General features: G+C 37.4%; 1 protein-coding gene across 8 annotated transcripts in view; it reads left to right on the top strand.

The window, feature by feature from the left end:
* CCDC91 (coiled-coil domain containing 91) overlaps window positions 1-25,374 on the top strand; it is a 405,594-nt gene that overhangs the window by 288,674 nt on the left and 91,546 nt on the right. The window contains exon 12 of one of the 8 annotated variants that reach the window (XR_003791182.1): window positions 12,364-12,470. The exons of the other annotated variants lie outside the window; for them this stretch is intronic. The gene's annotated coding sequence lies outside the window, so the exon portion shown is untranslated. The remainder of the gene's footprint in view (window positions 1-12,363; window positions 12,471-25,374) is intronic. 8 annotated transcript variants of the gene reach the window in all.

A 25,374-nucleotide genomic window follows, 5' to 3' on the forward strand; every position in this document is an offset into this window, starting at 1 on the left:
AGTTGAAGCAGGACTTCTGGAATGGCAAGACTAAGGACCTCTGCAAGTTAGCTTCTTCAGAAGGGCAATGAGAATGCTAGCAAAAATCGTCAAAATCAATTTTCTCAGATCTCTGGGTGTTAACCAAAGGTCAACAACCCAAGGAGTATTTATTCAAGAAAAATAGTTAAATCTCAGTAAGAACAGCAGACTTTGTAGAGTTTTAACTTGCCTTATTCCCATTCCCTACTCCCCAGCAGTATGGTAATTTTAAAAGCTAGTATAGCCCCACAATCATGGTAGCTGTGAACATCAGCCATGTAGAAGCCACTGAAGGGGCCATAATAGGTTTAAAGCTCCAGAAAAACTGTGTCTCCAGAGAATTGTTACTGTTTGGCCTGACAGTTCCCTATAAGGTCTCCATTCACAGGGCTTATTGATATTTGACCTGACTCAAAGTTTGCTCAGTGGAAAAAGCCCTATACCCAGGATGTTTGTCAAAAACAATAAGTGGCAATTGTTTAACCTCTCAGCTGCCTGGGACAAAAATAACAGTTGGGGCAAACAAGAGACTGGCCAAAAAACTTAAGAGAGAAGTCTGTGAAATGTGCTTGCCATAGATAACTTAGCAAAGCTCTTACTTTTAAAAACGTTCCTGGAATTCTTGAAGGTCACATACATGTACAGGATTGTGCACATGCCCAGAAAAGAACTGAGAAGGTCCTAATCTCTCACCTCTGGCTAACTTTGATTCTGTGCAAGCAGAAATTGAAGGGTAAGGCAGAGTTGTAAACTGTCAGTGTTGAAGGTATGCTCCAACACATAGAGGTCCTTGGCAAACACTAAAACACTTACCAGTTCATGGTATTTAAGGAAATCTCTGTCTAATCATTAGCTGACCCCTGAGCTAACCCAGCAGAGACTTCAGTGGCTACAGTAAGACAAGGAATACAGACTGCAGAATTAGTACTAAATGAAAGTTCCTAAACAGACAAGCAGCACAACAATTATTCCTGGGGGATGGATGAGATCTAATTTCTAGAGTTCCTGCATTACATTATTTCAAATATCCAGTTTTTATCAACACAAAATTATGAGATATGCAAAGAAACAGGAAGGTGTGCTTAGAAACAGGAAAAATAAGTCAATAGAAACTACAGTAATGTGGGACTTAATAGACAAGGACTTTAATCTGCTATTATAAATAGTGCAGAGAACTAAAGGAAACCTTTCTCAAAATTTACAAGCCCTCATCACATACATTTATATTAGGTATGTGTTCTCTTCAGAAAATAACACTAGAATCTTTTGAAAAGCTGCTCTGTTAATTTTTCAAAGTGCACCCTTTTTGCTGTAAAAGCAAGGTTTCATGTACATGGGTGTATACTTCCTTTCTTACTGTTACCTGCAGTTATAGGGTACTCATCATTTTGTTGGAGGGAAAGGCCCTAACCTCCTATCTTGTAGTTTATATTTCTCTTACAGCATATGTCTGATTCAAGTACTTACTTGTTTGACTGACTGTCCCACTGAACTGAGAGCTTCTTTAGTGTCTCAATCATATTTATGCACTTTGGAGGTCCTAGAATAATATATAGCTCCTAGAATGTGTTCAGGAGCCAAAGTATCATACTAGTGAATGTCTGATCAACCAAATGTAATTAAGTAATTGACAGTGCTATAGTCTCTTGGTGAGATCATCAGGTATCACGGTAATTTTCCTGTGTATCTTCTATAACATGGAGTCATCAACACAGAAATCCTCAGCATGTGTTATATGGTTGTTCCTTTATTACTTACTCTCACAGTAAATATTCTTACCAAACTTTGGCAAGGACTTTAGGAAGTAGTGACAAATATTAAAATTCCTCAACATGTATTGGATCAGTTACCATCCCATTGTCTCCTTTTTATTCCTCCTGAAAGACCAGTTTGATATAGGTATATAGTAAAGATATAGCAGTGGGTAGATTCTTAAAAGCAAAATAGAGTGAGAATTAATGAATTAGCAGATACAGTAGAAGAAATTATCCATATGCATAACAGAGAGAAAAGTGAATGGAAAAAAAGGGATACTAAGGGATTTAGGAAGTACAATGAAAATGTACTACATGTACAAAATGTAAACTATACATATATTACATATATCTGTATATACATATAGTACATTGCATTCTTAGTTTTAGCTCATATTTTTTAGTTTTCTGGAATTTTTTTAAATTTATTTTACTCAAACGTGTCATTTTGTTTATTTTGGCTCAATCTTAGAATCAGCAAATGCCCTCAAGACAAATTAACTTTGGCTGGGCTAATGTCTCTGTCTTCTCCCAGATCTTTTTTTTTTTTTTTAATTATTTATTTGTTTATTTTTGTCTGCATTGGGTCTTCGTTGCGGTGCACGGGCTTCTCATTGAAGTGGCTTCTCTTGGCGTGGAGCACAGGCTCTAGGCACACGGGTTTCAGTAGTTGTGGCATGCGGGCTCAGTAGTTGCACAGGTGCAGTAGTTGTGGTGCACGGGCTTAGTTGTTCCGCGGAATGTGGGATCCTCCAGGACCAGGGCTTGAACCCATATCCCCTGCCCCGGCAGGCGGATTCTTAACCACTGTGCCACCAGGGAAGTCCTTATCCCAGATCTTGAAACACTAGTTTTTAGTATCTAATAAGATCTTTGATGCTTTTAAAATATTTTTATTTTCTTTTATTTGGATCAGCTTCTTTAGTTTTCTAAAGCGGCGGTCTTTGTGTTAATTATATGTACACCAGTATTAGGAGACCCATTGTTATCATATCATAAGGCAGAATTTGGAATCCCATATTTATCATAACACAAAAGAGAAAGAAATAAAAAACGAGATGGAAATATAGTGCCTTGAATTATTTATTAGTTTAAAAATTGAATGACAATATTTCTTCGTGAAAAGTGTACATGGTTTGGGCTTCAACTTTGAAAAGACAGTGCTAATTTAATGACTTGCTTGAGCATGTCTAAATGAAATTGCCATATGTGGCCATGGTCTTTGAAACCCTTTAAAAACCATGGTTTTGTTCTCATTCTTCGACCCATGAGAGCTGGAACTTGGTATGCCTTTCACATACCAAATTCTTTTTGGATAAGAGATTTGCCATTATGAACTCTCCACAATTTCATGCCCATCAGACCTGAAGTCTTTCATCATTAATAAAGTCTGCTACTCTTCTCCTCCCCTGATACATACCCTAGCCTTCCTACTTGTGACTGATAAGCCTAAAATATGGTCAAGGCATCTAGGCATATCAGTATTAAAGTTTAGTCAAGCTTGTTCTTATTTCATTCTTTTACTAAAGGCTTTTGCTAATAGTATTCAAAAGAAAAAAAAAAACTGATCCTAGAGCACAAAATTTTATGAATCTTCCATCTTTAGGAAACCACTAATTTCTTCTTCCTCACACTTGTAGAAAATGATCCTCATTCTTAGTGTTGATAAGTTTCTACCTGATATAACCTCCATATGGGTTATCAGAAAAAATTAATATTATAATAGATATATAGGTAGGTGAGAAGTTAGGTAGGTAGGTTAACTGTCCTGAAAGAGTATGCCAATTACAGAATAAACCACAATACATACATTCTTGGATTAGGTCTATGTACAATTTTTTCTAGAGGGACAAGGATGAAAATTCACATCAACCCCCAAGTTTGGGAAACATTGCATTGACATTTTAATGCTGACATTTTAGGGGTTCACTGAACACAAACACAAAAGAATGTAGAAATTTTTATTCTATCTTGAGAGAATGCTCCAGACTCTCAGTGGTCTGGACTCCAGTTGGAGTAACATTGGTTTTCACTATATTTCAAAATAAGTGGTTTGCAATAAAGTGAACTATACTATCCAATATAATAGAATAGAATTTAGATTGGTGTCCATATTGCCTTGCCTTTCTCATAATAAACTCATCACCAGTGAGTTTATCATCAGCATGTTCAACTTTGCTCAGCCAATATCTGGCATTTAAGACGTCACCATAGACAGTGTGATTCATGCGAGTATCATTGTAAGATTTTGATGCCCTTCATCTGTCTTCTGTCCATGTGTTGCTTATTTTAGGATGTTAGCTAAACTATTTTAATGGAACTTTCTCTTCAGCTTTGCACAAAATAGCAAGATAGTGGTGTTGGTGGTGGTAGTGCTGGCGGTGGTAGAGATGGCAGTAATTATAACAATATTGGCTATCAGTTCTAAGTATGAGATACTTTTTAAATTATTTTACATGTTTGATCTCATTTAATCCTCACAACCACCTTATGAGATAAAAACTATCATCCCCATTTTTACAGATGCAGAAATTAAACCTCAGGAAGATTATGTAACTTGCTCAAGGCCATAGTAACTCCTTAGAAGAGGCAACAGGCCAGATTCAAAATCAGGCAGCCATACTCCAGAGGCCTTACAACTTGCCACTACCCTATTCTCTCTCCCAGTGTGCTCATCCTAGAAAAAATACAAATACATCTTATTGATAAAGTGTAGATAATTTCAGTAGGAAAACATGAGGGAGCTATTTTTATTTCTTTATTCACTCAGTAATGTTTATTGACCATCTGCCGTGTATTGGCACTTTGGGAAGTTGTGGGCATATAGCATTGAACAAGATAGACCAGGTCTCTTGGCACTCATAGAACTTATATTCAAGTTGAAAATGCCCTACGATAAATAAGGTAATTTGTTATAATGATATGGACTTTGAAGAGAAAACCAGGGTTATGTGTTTGTTTGAGGGTAGGTGGTAGGGGACTTTTAGATACAGAAGTTAGGAAAGAAGCCAGACTCAAAAAAAAATTGCATGCTGCATGATTCTGTTTACAGACGTACCCCGTTTTATTGTGCTTCACTTCACTGTGCTTTGCAGATACTGCATTTTTTACAAACTGAAGTTTTGTGGCACCCCTGCCTTGAGCAAGTCTGTTGGCACTATTTTTCCAAGAGCATTTGCTCACTTCATGTCTCTGGGTCACATTTTGGTAATTCTTATAATATTTCAGACTTTTTCATTATTATTATATTTGTTGGGATCTGTGAACAGTGATCTTTGTTGTTACTATTGTAATTGTTTGGGGGTGCCACTTACCACACCTATATAAATCGGCAAACTTAATCTATAAATTTTGTATGTGTTCTGACTGACCAGCCATTTCCCTATTCCTCTCCCTCTCCTTGGGCCTCCCTATTCCCTGAGACACAGAAATACTGAAATCAGGCCAATTAATAATTCTACAGTGACCTCTAAGTGTTTAAGTGAAAGGAAGAGTCACAGGTCTCTTTAAATCAAAAGCTAAAAATGATTAAGCTTAGTGGGGAAGGCATGTCAAAAGCTGAGATAGGCTGAAAGCTAGGCTTCTAACACCAAAGAGTTAACCAAATTTTGAATGCAAAGGAAAAGTTCTTCAGGGAAATGAATAATGCTACTCCAGTGAACACACGAATAATAAGAAAGCAAAACAGCCTCATTTGCTGATACGGAGAAAGTTTTTCTGGATAAAATATAAAGCCAGCCACAACATTCCCTTAAACCAAAGCCTCACCCAGAGCAAGGCCCTAACTTTCTTCAGTTCTATGAAGGCTAAAGGAGGTGAGAAAGCTGAGAAGAAAAGTTGGAAGCTAGCAGAAGTTGGTTCATGAGGCTTAAGGAAAGAAGCCTTTTCCATAACATAAAAGTACAAGGAGAAGCAGCAAGTGCTGATGTAGAAGCTGCAGCAAGTTATCCAGAAGATCTAGCTCAGATAATTCATGAAGGTGGCTACGCTAAACAACAGATTTTTAATGTAGATGAAACAGCCTTGTATTGGAAGAAGATGCCATCTAGGACTTTCACAGCTAGAGAGGAAAAGTCAATGCCTGGCTTCAAAGCTTCAAAGGACAGGTGACTCTTGCTAGGGGCTAATGCGGCTGGTGACTTTAAGTGGAAGCCAGTGCTCCTTTACCATCCTGAAAATACTAGGGCCCTTCAGAATTATTCTAAACTTGCTCTGCCTATGCTCCTTATAAATGGAACAACAAAGCCTGGATTACAGCACATCTGTTGACAACATGGTTTACTGAATATTTTCAGCTCACTGTTTCTACTACTCAGGAAAAAGATTCCTTTCAAAATATTACTGCTCTTTGACAATGCACCTGGTCACCCAAGAGCTCTGATGGAGATGTACGAAGAGATTAATGCTCTTTTCATGCCTGATAACACAACATCCATTCTGCAGCCCATGGGTCAAGGAGTAATTTCAGCTTTCAAGTCTTATAATTTAAGAAATAGATTTTGTAAGGCTACCAGAAATACTGATTCTTTTGATGGATCTGGACAAAGTAAATTGAAAACTTCTGGAAAAAATTCACCATTCTAGATGCCATTAAGAGCATTCAGATTCACAGAAGGAGGTCAAAATATCAACATGCAGGAGTTTGGAAAAAGTTGATTCCAACCATCCTGGATGACTTTGAAGGATTCAAGACTTCAAAGTGAAGGAAGTAACTGCAGATTTGGCTAAAGCAGCAGCAGGGTTTGAGAGGACTGACTCCAAATTTGAAAGAAGTTCTACTGTGGATAAAATGCTGTCAAATAGCATTCTGCGTTACAGAGATCGTTTGTGAAAGGAAGAGTCAATCAGTGCAGCAGACTTCATTGTTGTCTTATTTTAAGAAACTGCCACGGCCTCCCAGCCTTCACCACCCACCACCCTGATCAGTCAGCAGCCATCAACCTTGAGGCAAGACCTTCCATCAACAAAAAGATTACAACTCTCTGAAAGCTCAGATAATGGTTAACATTTTTTAGCAGTAAAGTACTTTATGGCATGTATTTTTTTTTAGATATAATGCTATTGCACACTTAATAGACTGTAGCAAAGTGTAAACCTAACTTTTATATGCTCTGGGAAACCAAAAAAGTTTGTGACTCGTTTTATTGCAATATTCACTTTATTGCCATGGTCTGGACCCGAACCTGCAATATCTCCGAGGTATGCCTGTATATGAAATTCTGTAGAAGGCAAAATTAATTTGGAGGAAAGAAATCAGTAGTTGACAGGGAAGAGATTTGATGGGGGGCAGTTTGAAGGTGCTGGAAATGTTTTAATCATAATTGTGGTGGTGCTTACATTTGATTTGACAGAATATATCAAATTATTTCATACCAGTGAATTTTACTGTATGTAAATAATATTTTAATAAAGCTGATTTTTTTTTTAAAACAAATGACTACCAAGAATAAATGATTGACTAGATAGTGACTTCAGATGGTGACTTCATTTACTGTAGTGAGGAAGGGTTCAGTTTTAGGGAGATGAAATCTAATTTGTGCAGACTAAATTTGAGGTGCCTGTTCATAACCCTGGAAGAAATGTAGAGTAGGCAGTTATAAATGTGGGTCTGGACCTCAGGCGAGTTGTCAGGGCTGGAGACCAAAATTTGGGATTGACAAGCTTATAGATGATATTTAAAATCAAATAAATAAAAAGAAAATTGTTCTGGACAATGACATTCTTTTATGGAATGTGGCCATTTTCTAACTAGAAAAACATACCTCCACTTCAGATTAACTGTGTAATAGTGGAAACGGTCTCACACTACTGATTGTTGCATTTCAGATGAAATTGGGAAGGTATTAAAGTTATTTGGTGCTTTCTACATCACACCGTTTATTACCCAGGGTTGAGTGGCCAGTCCTTCATCTACATTTTATGGGAAGCTCAGGGCACCAGCATGACAGCAGCTCCTGCCACCTTCTGACCAGCTCCTGTCTGGTTTCAGAGGTCGTCACTCATTCTGTCCGCTGGTTCTTTTGCAGCTGTTTGGGATCCATTGAGCCTGAAGAGCTACTGTCCAGGGAACTACAAACTGCTTGAGTACTGATTGAAGGGCCTGGCTTTATAAAGCCTGGAATGTATTTACTAATTCTAAGATTTAGGTCACTTCACAGCACTCAAAGGTTTCTTTAATTGAAAGAATTCTGAAAATAAAACTTGTAATTAGCAGCACTTAACATCTTTGGCCACTAAGTCACACTAGAAATGAGGAGAGGAGAGTGTGTGGCAAAGCAAAAAACAATCAGTGTAAACTTAAGCAACTTCATTTACTCCTGAGAAATGCAAGGGAAAAAACAGCTTCTGCTTCCCAATTTACTTCTAGATTTTCTCTGTATTAATAGTGACTTTAACTGAGGAGAGAAATGTTAAACTACGACCAAAAACAGGCTACCTAAGGATTGTGGCACCTATTTCTCCAAACTTATTTGAGAGATGATTTGATTTGATTTGGCCTTGGTCATAAATTAAGACCAAGTCACAGTGTTGATCATAGGCTTGTAGTTTTTTTCCTGATATATTAAGAAGAAAGTTTATGACTCTGGCTCATTTAATGTTCATATGAAGTTAATTCCGTGTCCCTTAAAAATCTTTGTTAAAGAAAGTACATTTGTTATTGACACCCAAAGTAGGCAAAAAGAAGAGATTCATTAATTTTGCTGTTCTAGCAAAGTCCTGTAAAAGGACTCCAGTGCATACAGACACTTAAACTATGTCTGACGTTGGAAGCTCTTCATAATAGTTTATAACCACAGCCACTGTAATTTGGGGTTATGTTTTCCCCCAAAGCCACAGACATTACAATCAGTGGTTAAATTTTCTTTAAAAAATTTAGCATTGCCACCTGACCCTTCTTTTAAAAAAGGAAATAACATTTCTATTTCAGCAGGCCAGATAGTTTCACAACACTGAAATAATTTTTCTGTATTGACTTATTTCGTTTTGATTCATTAGTTTAAAATTTTTATGTACTGAATTTTGATAGTAGCCTAGTTAAGTATAGGTAGAATCTTAGATTTTTAATTGTCAACAGTATTGTATCTATAGGGACAAGTGTACAACAGTACATCAACTTATCTCTCAAGACTTTTTCCTCCTGTTAATTTCCTGTTTCATTCATAGCCATCTACCAAGTTACCCAGCCCAGAGAACGAATTCCTCCTAGACTCTTCCTCTCTCGTCCCCATTTTCATACCTTTTAAATTACTAAAGCCTTCCCATTTTACCTGTTCAATAATCCTTAAACATATACACTTCCTTCCTACCTGCTATCATTGTCTTAATTAGGGTTCTTATTGCTTACCTTGACCTCTTACATAGATGTCTTTGCTTCCAGTTTTTCCCTTTCAAATTGCAATAAATAATGTCAGTGCCTCCTCATAGCCTGTAGGATATTACAGCTACTTAGTATGATCTACATACCTTTCAGAGCATAAAATATAAATCTTTCTGTGACCTGGTCTCTACCTCTCCAGCTCATGTTCTGCCACTCTGCTTCACCCTTCATGCTTTTTGTACCATACTGCTGGTACACGTACCAGGCTATTTATGGTACTGGGCTTTTAGTCATACTGTGCCTTCAGCCTAGAATGCCACTGCTTTCCATTAAACCCTCTCTTGTTTAATAACAGCCTTTTTTGTTAATTCAGAAAACTCCTCTGTCCACTTCTCAGGTTAAATCAAGTGTTCTTTCTTCTTCATTGGCATTCAGTATTTAACTGTACACTGCCTAGCCATATTATATTGAAAGAATCTGCTTCTTTGTCTTCTCTACTAGATTATAAGCACTTTAAAAGCAGGAAATGAGTCTTGAACAAGCCACAATAGGTTATAAGATGGTGCTGGACCAGCACTGTTTTAAGGAGACACGGTAATCTTTAAAAAAAAAAAGGACTTGATCTTCAACAACACAATTTAGCTCTCGTAGGAGTTTTGGTTGCTTTTAAATGGAACATATTACCAAAAGGAGGGTCACCAAAATTAATGCTTTGGATGTTATGATTCCTTTTTAAAAAGTATGCATTAGATTGTCTGCTGGGTGTCAAACTGAGATGATTCTTACTAGTATAGATATTGAATGAAATACAAAGTAATCTGGGCAAAAAAAGGATAATTAATTTCAGCTTCAAAGAATTGTTTACTTTGAGCAGCTAGTATGGATTTGTTGTTATAAGGTGGTGATGAGTTGCTGTATGAGTAGTAATAGAATTTTTTGGTCACAGTAAAGTACACTCTCTTTCACTGGTCAGTTGGAAACATCACATTCAGTTTCATATACCCAGTTTTAAGAGAGACATTTCCAAATCAGAATGGGACTAACTTAGACATTTATTAATGCTTCCTCAGCATCTCTTCTTCTCTTCCCAGAGTGATACTTTTTATTTCTTAGCCATGTGTTTTAGGTGAGATTTAACCTACTTTCTAATCTAGGAATAAGTCCTTATTAGGCTAACGATCATATTCCATTATATTCCATCCATGTTAGAATGTTCCAGGAATTCACACATATTCTGAGTCAAGCCTATAAGACTCCATTTGGGACTTGGATTCTCAGGTACTTAAGCACTCTCCTTCACAGTAAGAAAATGAGAAAACCCTTGGAACTGTTCACCTTTGTAGTTTTAACACCTAGCATAATACCATGCATAAATCCAAGTAACCATCTTGGGACCATATGTGTAGAGCTTTTGTGAAAACGGAGCCAATACCAAAGGCAGAGCTAGAGAGGAAGAGATCCCCATCACATTGCTTGAACCCTAAGTGAAGCCTACTCTTAGCTCTTTTATGTTTTTCTGTGTGAGGGTGTGAGTTATTTTTAAAGACAGTCTGTGCTGAATTTTCTGTTACCTGTGATTGAACTAATTTTAACTGATTGCCAAATAAATGTGCTAAGTAGTAAATGGGGTTAGATTTGAGTCCTAGCTTGTGACTCGTGTAACCTTGACCAATTTTTTTAAATGTATGATGCTCCATTTCCTCCAATCCCATTGTAAAGTAGGATTAATAATACCTGCTTTATAGAGTTGTTGTGAGGCCCTTAGAAACATGTTTTTAAAAAAGAATATAAACTGAGATAGATTTGTAAAACAGCTTTAGACACTATAAAATATCATAGATATTAGGTAGTATTGTGGTCAAGCCAGTGACAGAGCAGGAAACCTTGCCATATACTTTTGAAGGAATTGGAGTATTTAGTTCAGAGAAGAGAAGAATAAAGATATGGCAACATTCCTCATGTATTTGAAGGGGTGCCATGAAGCGATATTGTTTTCTATTTATTTGAAGAGGGACAGATTAGAAGAAATAGGTGAACAATTTTAAATTGCTCAGGACAATATAAAGTCATCAAATCACAAGTTATCGAGCAAAAAGTATATCATTTTTACCCAGGACTGTGGAGAATGGATTAGGTAGGAGATTGAAGAATTTAGGTATTGAGAATGTAATTTCTACTGTCATTTTTTTGTTCTAGGATCTCTCTATTCCTGTGTCATCATAGGTACATGTTAATTACCAACCCCGCAGAATTATACCCAGTTACTAACATGCCCCAAATCTACCATTCTTTTCATTTAATCATTGAAAGTTCTCTTTCAGAAATAATTACTGTAAAATCTCTTTAAAATTTTTACATTAACACTTTTTAAACATATAATGTTAGTTAAGTAGCTTTACTGCTTTAAACCTCAGGGTATACCTGCCTTTCAAAATGGTTCTGGGGATTAAGTGAAAATACACATAGGTTTTGTTACTTTAAACACCAAATATCATTGCTTTTTTTATTTTTAATACCATTTATATTATATTTTGCTTAACTCTGCTGTCCTTCACACAGATCTCTATTAGGTCATGGAATCCTTAATTTTAAGTACTATTAATGAGTTTATAACCCAACATAAATTCATTTAACTTACTTAGCATATTGCCTGAAAGTAGGATGTGTTGTAACTGAGATGACCACTACTGTTGTCAATACTATTTTTATTACTGTTATTATTACTACCATCTTAATCACCTTTGTAGTTTTAACACCTAGCATAATACCATGCATAATAAACAGTGAGTGAATGGATAGTTGCTGTAATTACTTCAGGCTGTAGTTTCTAAACCACATCAGGGTGCCCTGGGCTGCAGTGACCTCACAAGAAGCTGCAGGATATTTTAAATATTAGAGGGCAACATAGAGATGCTTGAGATCTCTTGGAAACCAGGTAAACTACTAGCTTGTCAATACTAATTTGTCTTATATCCCTTTCTATTATATCATATTTTAGTGAACTTGGATTTTGGGGATTGCTGTGATAAAAAGCAAGTGCGATGCAATTATCAATGTGGAATAGGAAATGGAAGTGTTATTGTCCAATCTTAAGCCAAGATTTAAGAAGTTGTACAATGCCTAGCATGTACAAAATTCCCATGAATAAGTAACTATGGTTAAGAATGAAATAAAAGTATTTTTCTTTCCATTTTGTGGTATCTTTTCAAATGGCTACAAAGGTATGTTCCATTAATAAATGGAACAATTTAGATATTTCCTTTGGCCTAGAGAGCAACATGAAAAAAATTACCGAGACAGCAAGGGATCATGAACTGAGAAAGCCTGGGAAGCTTTAACCTGGTGCGTATACAGATGCTCTGGAGGACACAAGAAATGTAAGTTATAGCCCCTACCCTTAAGTAGATTTTCTTTGAATTGGAGAAACAAATTCACTCATTCACTGATGATGAATTATGCATCTCTGCTCTGTACCAGATACTATATTAGAGTGCTAGTCATAAAGAATATGAACTGTAATAATTATAATCCCTGATTTCAAAAGACTGTCAAGTTGGTAAGATAGACATGCAAAGTATTTTGACAATTCTGAGTTTGGGAATACTTTGAGAGATAAAATATAGAGTGGTCTTTGAAAGCACAAACAAAGGGTACTAGATCCACCCACTCTGTGAGGAGATGTGGAAGATCTGGACCATTTAAAGGAAGCCTCCTAGAGATGATGATGCTTCAACTGAATTGTGCAGAAGGAGGAGTAGGCATGGTTATCAGAGGAGAAGGATAAGGGGAAATCCTTCCAAGGTGGCGGCATAGCATATCCAGGGAACGCAAATTGAATACTCAACTACGTGCATGACAGAATGGTCATTTCTGCAGAGGTTACAAACATGAATGAGACTTTGTCACTGTCTTCAAAGATCTTACAATAAACTAGGGAATATGTCAAATCCATAAATTATTCTAATGTGAGGCAGAATGAGCTATGACAAAGCACATTTGGTTGAGGCATTTGAATGCTCAAAGAAGGGAAATAAGCATAGTGGATGGTGGATAGCAACTTGACAAAACTTGAATATGTTTATTGGGAAAGCAACATAAAACAAAGTTGGAGTTGATATGCTTGAGCAGATTATGAGAACCTTTAAGTTAAATAGCCAAATTCACATTTAATATTATCAGAAATAGAATGCCGTTGATATGGAAGATTAACATGGCCGCCTTAAATGTGATATACTGAAGCATGGGAGAGTCTGGATTTAAGAATACTCTCTGGAGGTTGCTGGAATACTTGACATGCCAAAAGAGGCAGCCTAGCCCAAGTGATAGCAGTTGAAATGGCAAAGGAAAGACAGACATTTTGGAGGGAAGAAGACTTAACCTGGTGACTGGAAATAGGATATGAAATCAAATATGTCTCTAAGGCTTGAAATTTTAGTAACTGATAAAATTTCATTCTGATAACTAATTTAGTAACCCTGTATCTGGGGAAGACAACCAAAAATTGAGCATTTTTGGTGTAATCCTGTTCTGAATAATAGTGAGTAAACGAAAAACATATTTTACCAACCTAGCAAGGTTTAAGTAGTCCACAGTTCCTTGGTTATATCATTTATTGCTAATAACTTCATTTTCAAATAGTAAATCACCATTCTTTTCATATTATATTTGTGGGATATATTTAAGAATATTTAAGTATTTTTAGTTTTCCTCTATTTTATCAGCTTTATATTCTGTACATTTTTCTAACCCAGGTGTGATTGAGAACCATTATATCCCACTGTACATTATATCTTAATCAGGTGTAGTTGAGATCCATTAATATATGTTAATATCTGTGTTTCACAAGTTTCAGCATCAGTTGTTTTACAACACTACTACAGACTTTTAACGAATCCTTTGTGCACTGATATTAGCATCCACAACAAAGTATTATATGAGAGGAGAAAAAAAATGTTGAATGATAACATGAACAAATGTATCAGAATGTGTAGAATTTAAAATTTTATAGACTGGTTTAAGGGGAAAACAATCTTTAATTTGTAAATCTCTTATATGAGTCAGGAAAAAGAGATGATGAAAAAAACAACCATATATATATTTAAAAGAACGAAAGATAGCATCTAGGAATGAAATAGATAATGTTGGACTTTAAAGTTTACTGAGTGGAGCTTCTTACTCTACTCATCACAGCATAACTCGTATGGAACTATTTCACCAAAACCAACCATAAACGTGGCACAAAATATATAAAGTAACATTCTGAAGGCACTGTCATTGTAAAACAATTAATGTAGATGGGATTGGATGAGATACAATGCTTGAGAAAATGGAAACATGCGAGGCGAACTTTGCATTCAGTCTTTTTTTTTTTTTGACATCTTTATTGGAGTATAATTGCTTTACAATGGCCTGTTGGTTTCTGCTTTAAAACAAAGTGAATCAGTTATACATATACATATGTTCCCATATCTCTTTCCTCTTGCGTCTCCCTCCCTCCCACCCTCCCTATCCCACCCCTCTAGATAGGTGGTCACAAAACACTGAGCTGATCTCCCTGTGCTATGCAGCTGCTTCCCACTAGCTATCTGCTGTACGTTTGGTAGTGTATGTATGTCCATGCTACTCTCTCACTTTATCACAGCTTACCCTTCCCCCTCCCCATATCCTGAAGTCCATTCTCTAGGAGGTCTGTGTCTTTATTCCCGTCTTGCCTCTAGGATCTTCATGACCTTTTTTTTTTTCTTAGATTCCATATATATGTGTTAGCATACGGTATTTGTTTTTCTCCTTCTGACTTACATCACTCTGTATGACAGACTCTGGGTCCATCCACCTCACTACAAATAACTCATTTTCCTTTCTTTTTATGGCTGAGTAATATTCCATTGTATATATATGCCACATCTTCCTTATCCATTCATCTGCTGATGGACAATTAGGTTGCTTCCGTGTCCTGGCTATTGTAAACAGAGCTGCAATGAACATTTTGGTACATAACTCTTTTTGAATTATGGTTTTCTCATGGTATATGCCCAGTAGTGGGATTGCTGGGTTGTATGGTAGTTCTATTTTTAGTTTTTTAAGGAACCTCCATACTGTTCTCCATAGTGGCTGTATCAATTTACATTCCCACCAACAGTGCAAGAGGGTTCCCTTTTCTCCACACCCTCTCCAGCATTTATTGTTTGTAGATTTTTTGATGATGGCCATTCTGACCGGTGTGAGATGATATCTCATTGTAGTTTTGATTTGCATTTCTCTGTTGAGTAATGGTGTTGAGCATTCTTTCATGTGTTTGTTGGCAATCTGTATATCTTCTTTGGAGAAATGTCTATTTAGGTCTTCTGCCCATTTTTGGATTGGGTTGTTTTTTTGATATTGAGCTGCATGAGTTGCTTGTATGTTTTCAAGAGTAATCCTTTGTCAGTTGCTTTGTTTGCAACTATTTTCTCCCATTCTGAGGGTTGTCTTTTGGTCTTGTTTATGGTTTCCTTTGCTGTGCAAAAGCTTTTAAGTTTCATTAGGTCCTATTTGTTTATTTTTGTTTTTATTTCCATTTCTCTAGGAGGTGGGTCAAAAAGGATCTTGCTGTGATTTATGTCATAGAGTGTTCTGCCTATGTTTTCCTCTAAGAGTTTGATAGTTTCTGGCCTTACATTTAGGTCTTTAATCAATTTTCAGCTTATTTTTGTGTATGGTGTTAGGGAGTGTTCCAATTTCATTCTTTTACATGTACCTGTCCAGTTTTCCCAGCACCACTTATTGAAGAGGCTGTCTTTTCTCCACTGTATATTCTTGGCTCCTTTATCAAAGATAAGGTGCCATATGTGCGTGGGTCTATCTCTGGGCTTTCTATCCTGTTCCATTGATCTGTATTTCTGTTTTTGTGCCAGTACCATACTGTCTTGATTACTGTAGCTTTGTAATATAGTCAGAAGTCAGGGAGCTTGATTCCTCCAGCTCCATTGTTCTTTCTCAAGATTTCTTTGGTTATTCGGAGTCCTTTGTGTTTCCATACAAATTGTGAAAATTTTTGTTCCACTTCTGTGAAAAATAACAGTGATAGTTTGATAGGGATTGCATTGAATCTGTAGATTGCTTTGGGTAGTAGAGTCATTTTCACAATGTTGATTCTTCCAATCCAAGAACATGGTATATCTCTCCATCTATTTGTATCATCCTTAATTTCTTTCATCAGTGTCTTACAATTTTCTGCATACAGGTCTTTTGTCTCCTTAGATAGGTTTATTCCTAGATATTTTATTCTTTTTTTGCAGTGGTAAATGGGAGTGTTTTCTTAATTTCACTTTCAGATTTTTCATCTTTAGTGTATAGGAATGCTAGAAATTCCTGTGCATTAATTTTGTATCCTGCTACTTTACCAAATTCATTGATTAGCTCTAGTAGTTTTCTGGTAGCATCTTTAGGATTCTCTATGTATAGTATCATGTCATCTGCAAACAGTGACAGCTTTACTTCTTCTTTTCCGATTTGGATTCCTTTTATTTCTTTTTCTTCTCTGATTGCTGTGGCTAAAACTTCCCAAACTATGTTGAATAATAGTGGTGAGAGCGGGCAACCTTGTCTTGTTCCTGATCTTAGTGGAAATGCTTTCATTTTTTCACCATTGAGGATGATGTTGGCTGTGGGTTTGTCATATATGGCCTTTATTATGTTGAGGAAAGTTCCCTCTATGCCTCCTTTCTGCAGGGTTTTTATCATAAATGGGTGTTAAATTTTGTTCAAAGCTTTCTCTGCATCGATTGAGATGATCATATGGTTTTTCTCCTTCAATTTGTTAATATGGTGTATCACATTGATTGATTTGCGTATATTGAGGAAACCTTGGATTCCTGGGATAAACCCCACTTGATCATGGTGTATGATCCTTCTAATGTGCTGTTGGATTCTGTTTGCTAATATTTTGTTGACGATTTTTGCATCTGTGTTCATCAGTGATAATTGGCCTGTAGTTTTCTTTCTTTGTGACATCTTTGTATGGTTTTGGTATGAGGGTGATGGTGGCCTCATAGAATGAGTTTGGGAGTGTTCCTCCCTCTGCTATATTTTGGAAGAGTTGGAGAATGATAGGTGTTAGTTCTTCTCTAAATGTTGATAGAATTCACCTGTGAAGCCATCTGGTCCTGGGCTTTTGTTTTTTGGTAGATTTTTAATCACAGATTCAGTTTCAGTGCTTGTGATTGGTCTGTTCATATTTTATATTTCTTCCTGGTTCAGTCTCGGAAGGTTGTGCATTTCTGAGAATTTGTCCATTTCTTCCAGGTTGTCCTTTTCATTGGCATAGGGTTGTAGTAATCTCTCATGATCCTTTGTATTTCTGCAGTGTCAGTTGTTACTTCTCCTTTTTCATTTCTAATTCTATTGATTTGAGTCTTCTCCCTTTTTTTCTTGATGAGTCTGGCTAATGGTTTATCAATTTTGTTTATCTTCTCAAGGAACCAGGTTTTAGTTTTATTGATCTTTGCTATCATTTCTTTCATTTCTTTTTCATTCATTTCTGATCTGATCTTTATGATTTCTTTACTTCTGCTAACTTTGGGATTTTTTTATTCTTTTTTCCCTAACTGCTTTCGATGTAAGGTTAGGTTGTTTATTTGAGATGTTTCTTGTTTCTTCAGGTAGGATTGTATTGCTATAAACTTCCCTCTTAGAACTGCTTTTGTTGCATCCCATAGGTTTTGGGTCGTCATGTTTTCATTGTCATTTGCTTCTAGATATTTTTTGATTTCCTGTTTGATTTCTTCAGTGATCTCTTGATTATTAAGTTGTGTATTGTTTACCTTCCATTTGTTTGTATTTTTTACAGAGCTTTTCCTGTAGTTGATATCTAGTCTTACAGCGTTGTAGTCAGAAAAGATACTTGATACGATTTCAATTTTCTTAAATTTACCAAGGCTTGATTTGTGATCCCAGATATGATCTATCCTGGAGAATGTTCCATGAGCACTTGAGAAGAATGTGTATTCTGTCGTTTTTGGTGGAATGTCCTATAAATATCAATTAAGTCCATCTTGTTTAATGTATCATTTAAAGCTTGTGTTTCCTTATTTATTTTCATTTTGGATGATCTCTCCATTCGTGAAAGTTGGGTGTTAAAGTCCCCTATCATGATTGTGTTACTTTTGATTTTCCTTTTTATGGCTGTTAGCATTTGCCTTATGTATTGAGGTGCTCCTATGTTGGGTGCATAAATATTTACAATTGTTATATCTTCTTCTTGGATCGATCCCATGATCATTGTGTAGTGTCCTTCTTTGTCTCTTTTAACAGTCTATTTTAAAGTCTATTTTCTCTGATATGAGAATTGCTACTTCCACTTTCTTTTGATTTCCATTTGCATGGAATATCTTTTTCCATCCCCTCACTTTCAGTCTATATGTGTCCCTAGGTCTGAAGTGCATCCCTTTTAGACAGCATCTATATGGGTCTTGTTTTTGTATCCATTCAGCCAGTCTGTGTCTTTTGGTTGGAGCATTTAATCCACTTAACATTTAAGGTAGATATCGATATGTATGTTCCTATTCCCATTTTCTTAATTGTTTTGGGTTTGTTATTGTAGGTGTTTTCCTTCTCTTGTCTTTCCTGCCTAGAGAAGTTCCTTTAGCATTTGTTTTAAAGCTGGTTTGGTGGTGCTGAATTCTCTCAGCTTTTGCTTGTCTGTAAAGCTTTTAATTTCTCCATCAAATCTGAATGAGATCCTTGCTGGGTAGAGTAATCTTGGTTGTAGGTTTTTCTCCTTCATCACTTTAAATACGTCCTGCCACTCCCTTCTGGCTTGCAGAGTTTCTGCTGAAAGATCAGCTGCTAACCTTATGGGAATTCCCTTGTGTGTTATGTTGTTTTTCCCTTGCTGCTTTTAATATTTTTTCTTTGTATTTAGTTTTTGATAGTTTGATTAATATGTGTCTTGGTGTGTTTCTCCTTGGATTTATCCTGTATGGGATTCTCTGTGCTTCCTGGACTTGATTAACTATTTCCTTTCCCATATTAGGGTAGTTTTCAACTATAATCTCTTCAAATATTTTCTCCATCCGTTTCTTTTTCTCTTCTTCTTCTGAGACCCCTATAATTCAAATGTGGTGCTTTTAATGTTGTCCCAGAGGTCTCTGAGACTGTCCTCAGTTCTTTTCTTTCTTTTTTCTGTATTCTACTCTGCAGTAGTTATTTCCACTCTTTTATATTCCAGGTCACTTATCCATTCTTCTGCCTCAGTTATTCTGCTATTGATCCCTTCTAGAGTATTTTTAATTTCATTTATTGTGTTGTTAATGATTGTTTGTTTGCTCTTTAGTTCTCCTAGGTCCTTGTTAAACGTTTCTTGAATTTTCTCCATTCTATTTCCAAGATTTTGGATCATATTTACTATCATTATTCCGAATTCTTTTTCAGGTAGACTGCCTATATCCTCTTCATTTGTTAGGTCTGGTGGGTTTTACCTTGCTCCTTCATCTGCTGTGTGTTTCTCTGTCTACTCATTTTGCTTAACTTACTGTGTTTGGGGTCTCCTTTTTTCACGCTGCAGGTTCGTAGTTCCCGTTGTTTTTGGTGTCTGTCCGCAGTGGCTAAGGTTGGTTCATTGAGTTGTGTAGGCTTCCTGGTGGAGGGGACTAGTGCCTCTGTTCTGTTGGATGAGGCTGGATCTTGTCTTTCTGGTGGGCAGGTCCACGTGTGGTGGTGTGTTTTGGAGTGTCTGTGGCCTTCTTATGATTTTCAGCAACCTCTCTGATAATGGATGGGGTTGTATTCCTGTCTTGCTAGTTGTTTGGCATAGGGTGTCATGCACTGTAGCTTGCTGGTCGTTGAGTGAAGCTGGGTCTTGGCGTTGAGTTGGAGATCTCTGGGAGATTTTTGCCGTTTTATATTACGTAGAGCTGGGAGGTCTCTTGTGGACCAGTGTCCTGAACTTGGCTCTCCCACCTCAGAGGCACAGCCCTGATGCCTGGCTGGAGCACCAAGAGCTTTTCATCCACACAGCTCAGAATAAACGAGAGAAAAAATAGAAGGAAAGAAAGGAAGGTAGGAAGGAAGGAAAGAAAGGAAGGTAGGAAGGAAGGAAGAAGGAAGGAAGGAAGGAAGGAAGAAAGAAAGAAAGAAAGAAAGAGAAAGAAAGAAAGAGGATAAAATAAAATGTGTCCATCGACAGATGAATGGATTAAGATGTGGCACATATATACAATGGAGTATTACTCAGCCATAAAAAGAAACGAAAGTCAGTTATTTGTAGTGAGGTGGATGGACCTAGAGTCTGTCATACAGAGTGAAGTAAGTCAGAAAGAGAAAAACAGATACCGTATGCTAACACAAGTATATGGAATCTAAAAAAAAAAAAATGATTCTGATGAACCTAAGGCAGGACTGGAATAAAGACACAGACTTAGAGAATGGACTTGAGGACACGGGGCGGGGAAGAGTAATCTGGGATGAAGTGAGAGAGTAGCATTGACGTATATACACTACCAAATGTAAAATAGATAGCTAGTGGGAAGCAGTTGCATAGCACAGGGAGATCAGCTCGGTGCTTTGTGACCACCTAGAGGGGTGGGATAAGGAGGGTGGGAGGGAGACCCAAGAAGGAGGGGATATGGGGATATATGTATACATATAGCTGATTCACTTTGTTATACAGCAGAAACTAACACAACAATGTAAAGCAATTATACCTCAATAAAGATGTTAAAAGAAAAAAAGAAAATAAAGTAAAATTAAAATAAAGTTATTAAAATAAAAAATAATTTAAGAAAATAATTTTAAAAAGTAAAAGAAAAGCGTACAGACAGGACCCTAGGACAAATGGTAAAAGCAAAGCTATACAGACAAAATCACACACAGAAGCATACACATACACACAAAAAGAGAAAAACGGAAAAAAATATATATATATATCTTTGTTTCCAAAGTCCACCTCCTCAATTTGGGATATTTCGTTGTCCTATTCAGGTGTTCCACAGATGCAGGGTACATCAAGTTGATTGTGGAGATTTAATCCACTGCTCCTGAGGCTGCTGGGAGAGATTTCCCTTTCTCTTCTTTGTTGGCACAGCTCCCGGGGTTCAGCTTTGGATTTGGACCCGCCTCTGCGTGTAGGTCGCCTGAGGGCGTCTGTTCTTCGCTCAGGACGGGGTTAAAGGAGCAGCTGCTTCGGGGGCTCTGGCTCACTCAGGGTGGTGGGAAGGAGGGGTACAGATGCGGGGTGAGCCTGCGGCGGCAGAGGCCAGCATGACGTTGCACCAGCCTGAGGCGCGCTGTGTGTTCTCCCAGGGAGGTTGTCCCTGGATCAGGGGACCATGGGTATGACGGGCTGCCCAGGCTCCTGAGAGGGGAGGTGTGGACAGTGACCTGTGCTCGCACACAGGCTTCTTGGTGGCGGCAGCAGCAGCCTCAGCATTTCATGCCCGCCTCTGCTGTGTCCGCGCTGATAGCTGCGGCTCGCGCCCGTCTCTGGAGCTCCTTTAAGCAGCGCTCTTAATACCCTCTCCTCGCGCAACAGGAAACAAAGAGGCAAGAAAAAGTCTCTTGTCTCTTCGGCAGCTCCGGACTTTTTCCCGGACTCCCTCCCGGGTAGCCGTGGTGCGCTAACCCCCTTCAGGCTGTGTTCACGCCGCCAGTCCTCTCCCGGCGCTCCGACCGAAGCCCGAGCCTCAGCTCCCAGCCCTGCCCGCCCTAGCGGGTGAGCAGACAAGCCTCTCGGGCTGGTGAGTGCCTATTGGCACCGATCCTCTGTGCGGGCATCTCTCCGCTTTGCCCTCCACACCCCTCTTGCTGCACTCTCCTCCATGGCTCTGAAGCTTTCCCCTTCTGCCACCCGCAGCCTCTGCCCGTGAAGTGGCTTCCTAGTGTGTGGAGACCCTTCCTCCTTCACAGCTCCCTCCCACTGGTGCAGGTCCCGTCCCTATTATTTTGTCTCTTTTTTCTTTTGCCCTACCCAGGTACGTGGGGAGTTTCTTGCCTTTTGGGAGGTCTGAGGTCTTCTGCCAGCGTTCAGTAGGTGTTCTGTAGGAGCTGTTCCAGATGTAGATATTTTTCTGACGTATTTGTGGAGAGGAAGGTGATCTCCGCGTCTTACTCTTCCGCCATCTCTAAGCTCCTCCCTGCATTCAGTCTTAAAAGCGTTTTGTATTTGGCAGCATGCAGAATTAAAACTGAAAAGCATAAAAAGTCTTACAGCGCCAACGAGGCAGGAGGCAGAGTTCATGCCTGCCAAGAGGCATATTTTCAGAACAAACTCTGAGAACAACAAAAATCTGTGTTCCAATTACCCCCAAGTCCTTGGCCAAATCCTAAATTGCATATGCAGAGTGCAAGACTCTTAAAATCCAGCAACAAAAAAGAACAGCTGAGAGGCTAAAGAGCTGACCAGGTACTTTGGGGAAGTAAGGGTTGTAAGTTAAGTCTTGCAAAGGTAGAAGTGTTTTGATAAAAACTTTCATTTGAGAATCCCTGAAAGGCCTTACTGTTCAGAATAAAGCCACAACCTAGGAATAAGGGCCCTTACAAAACAACATGTAAAAATGGCCAATAAGCATATGAAAAGGTGCTCAATATCATTATTCATGCTGGAAATATGAATTAAAATCACAAAGAGATACCAGTATACCACTGCCCTGGGTATGGATATAATTAAAGGGACTGACAAAATACCGAGTACTGACAATGATGTGGATCAGTTGGACCTCTAGTGCTTTTTTGGTGGGAGTGTAAATTTGCCTACTTTTTAAAAGTGTGTGGCCGTATTTACTAAGTAGCTCAACACATGTATACTCTGGCACCCACCATTTCCACAATTATGTATGCACTCAACAGAAATTAATGCTTATGCCCACTAAAAGATGTGTAAAGGAATGATAAAATGAGCTTTCTTCATAATAATCCCAAACGGAAACTCTCCAAATATCCGTTATTGGTAGAATGGATTAATAAATTGTGGTGTATTGTTTGGAACACTACACCAAAATTAAAAGACAAACTAATGATACACTCTACAATATGGATGAATCTCAAAAATTTTGTGTTGAATAAAATTTGGTCACAAAAGCATAAATATGGTGTGATTCAAATTTTATGACCTTTAAGGACAAGAAAAAGTAACCCATGGGAATAGAAATTACAATAGTGGTTGTCTATGATGGGGAGAAGCATGAGAGAACTTTGTGTGGCATTTAATTGTTCTTTTTCTTGATCTGGGTAGTGAGTAAATGGGTGTATATGTATGTAAATATCCACTGAGTGATAACACTTAAAGTTTGTGCATTTCACTGTGTATGAAATTTATAAAGAAAGCTAAGCACAAAGGAAAAAGATTGCAGTCATTTATAAAATAGTTATTTACTTAAAAAGCTGTGAGAAGCATCTATAGTGTTACTTCAGAGGAAAATCATAGCCTTAAATATTTAAATTAGAAAGTAGAAAAGACTGCAAAATAATGAGCTAATAACACTTCCAATTTATTAAGGAAGTTAGATAAGAAAGAATAGAATAATCCAAAGAAGATAGAAGGAAAACAATAATAAAGGTTATGACAGAAATGCATGACATAGATTAGGAAGTTTACAAATACTAAACTGTCATTTTTTAAAGACATAAAATTCACAAATCTTTCACAAGATTAATGGACGAAAGAGGAATGTTATCAATGAACATTATCAGAGGGATGAATCTTTATTTAGGATAATTTAGATCCTATAAAAATTTTAGAGATGATATAGCAATATAAATAACAATACCAATCAACTATAAAGCTTAGATGAAATGAAAGAGTACCAAGAAAAATATAAATCCCAGAACTGATGCAAGAAGAATTAGAAATGCTAAATAGTTCTGTAGCTGCAGAAGAAACTGTATCTGTAGTTTAAAAATATTCATTTTTCTCTAAAAAATAAATGTAAATACTCCCCTCCCAGTAGATGGAGTCCAGTTTCCCTCCCCTTGAGTGTTGACTGGACTTAGTTGTTCATATCTAATGAACAGATTATAGAAAGGGAAAAAATGTTAGCTTTATGTTAGAGACACCTGGCAGATAGCCCTTTAACCAAATGACCAAAGTTAACATTGCCAGTGATAAATTATGTTTAATGCCATGTTGCCCCGATATGATACAATGAGAGGCATTCTTCACCTTTATGGTATTCTTCTCCAAAATTCATAACCCCAGTCTAATCATAAGGAAAAAAAAGGCAAATCCAAATACCTGAAAAGTATTCTTCAACAGTGTCAATATAATAAGGAAGACTGAGAAACTACCACAGATTGGAGGAGACTAATGAGACATGATGTCTGAATGCAATGTTCTGCCCTGGTTTAATCATGGAACAGAAAAAAGGCATTATTGGAAAAACTGATGTAATACAAATAAAATCTGTAATCTGTTTAATATTACTGTATGATACTATTTCTTAGCTTGATAAATGTACCGTAATTATGTAAGATGTTAATAGGAGAAGAAGCTGGATTAAGGGAATATGAAAACCCTTGTACTATCGTTGCAAGTTTTCGGTAAATCTAAAATTATTTCAAAGTAAAAAAGTTTCATAATTTTTTCTAACACATATCTAGTTAAAAAGAGCAGTTTTACCTACTCCCTTCTAAAACCTCACTGAAATAAAAACTCTGAAATGGAGCCCTAAATGAGAAGTGGAGATGACTGAGAAGACCAACGTACAGTATACAGTGTACATTGTAGAAACTCCCAAAGGCTTACTCATTGGTGTCACCAGATATCTCTAGAAGTGAAAATGAAGAGGAAGCTTCGAATAGAAGGAAAGTTTGGAGGTCTGTTTAATAAACAGTTAGATCCCCACTTATTCTCTGCCAATTCTGGCAGAAAACTGGGATTAGTTCTCTGGAAAAAAAAGAGAGAAATAGAGGGTCTCTAGACCAGGGATCACCAAGCACAGCTGAAGGTATAGATGCTGTAATGAAATGGGGTTGGGAGGACAGCAAGGTGAAAAGGTTTAAGCTGCTTATTGAGAACCTTAGCCATTTTTCCCATCACAGCTCTCAGAATGCTGACAACCAGACAGGAAATTGGAAGATTCTTTTCTGAGGAATCTAGTCAGCCCAAGATAAAAGACTTAAATGTATTGGTATCAGAAATTGCCCCAAGGAAACAACCCAGCCAGATTGCTCTGCTATTAAGATCACAGTCCATAAACCACAACTGCAAGCACAGAGATGTTACTCAGCATTTTAGTACTCTACTCTTTAAACATGAGCAAATAGTCAAGCATGAACAGATAATTTCCCATGAAAAACAGAAAATAAAAC

This window comes from Monodon monoceros, unplaced genomic scaffold (assembly GCF_005190385.1).
Source record: "Monodon monoceros isolate NGI ecotype Baffin Bay Population unplaced genomic scaffold, NGI_Narwhal_1 Super_Scaffold_6, whole genome shotgun sequence".
Lineage (NCBI taxonomy): Eukaryota > Metazoa > Chordata > Mammalia > Artiodactyla > Monodontidae > Monodon > Monodon monoceros.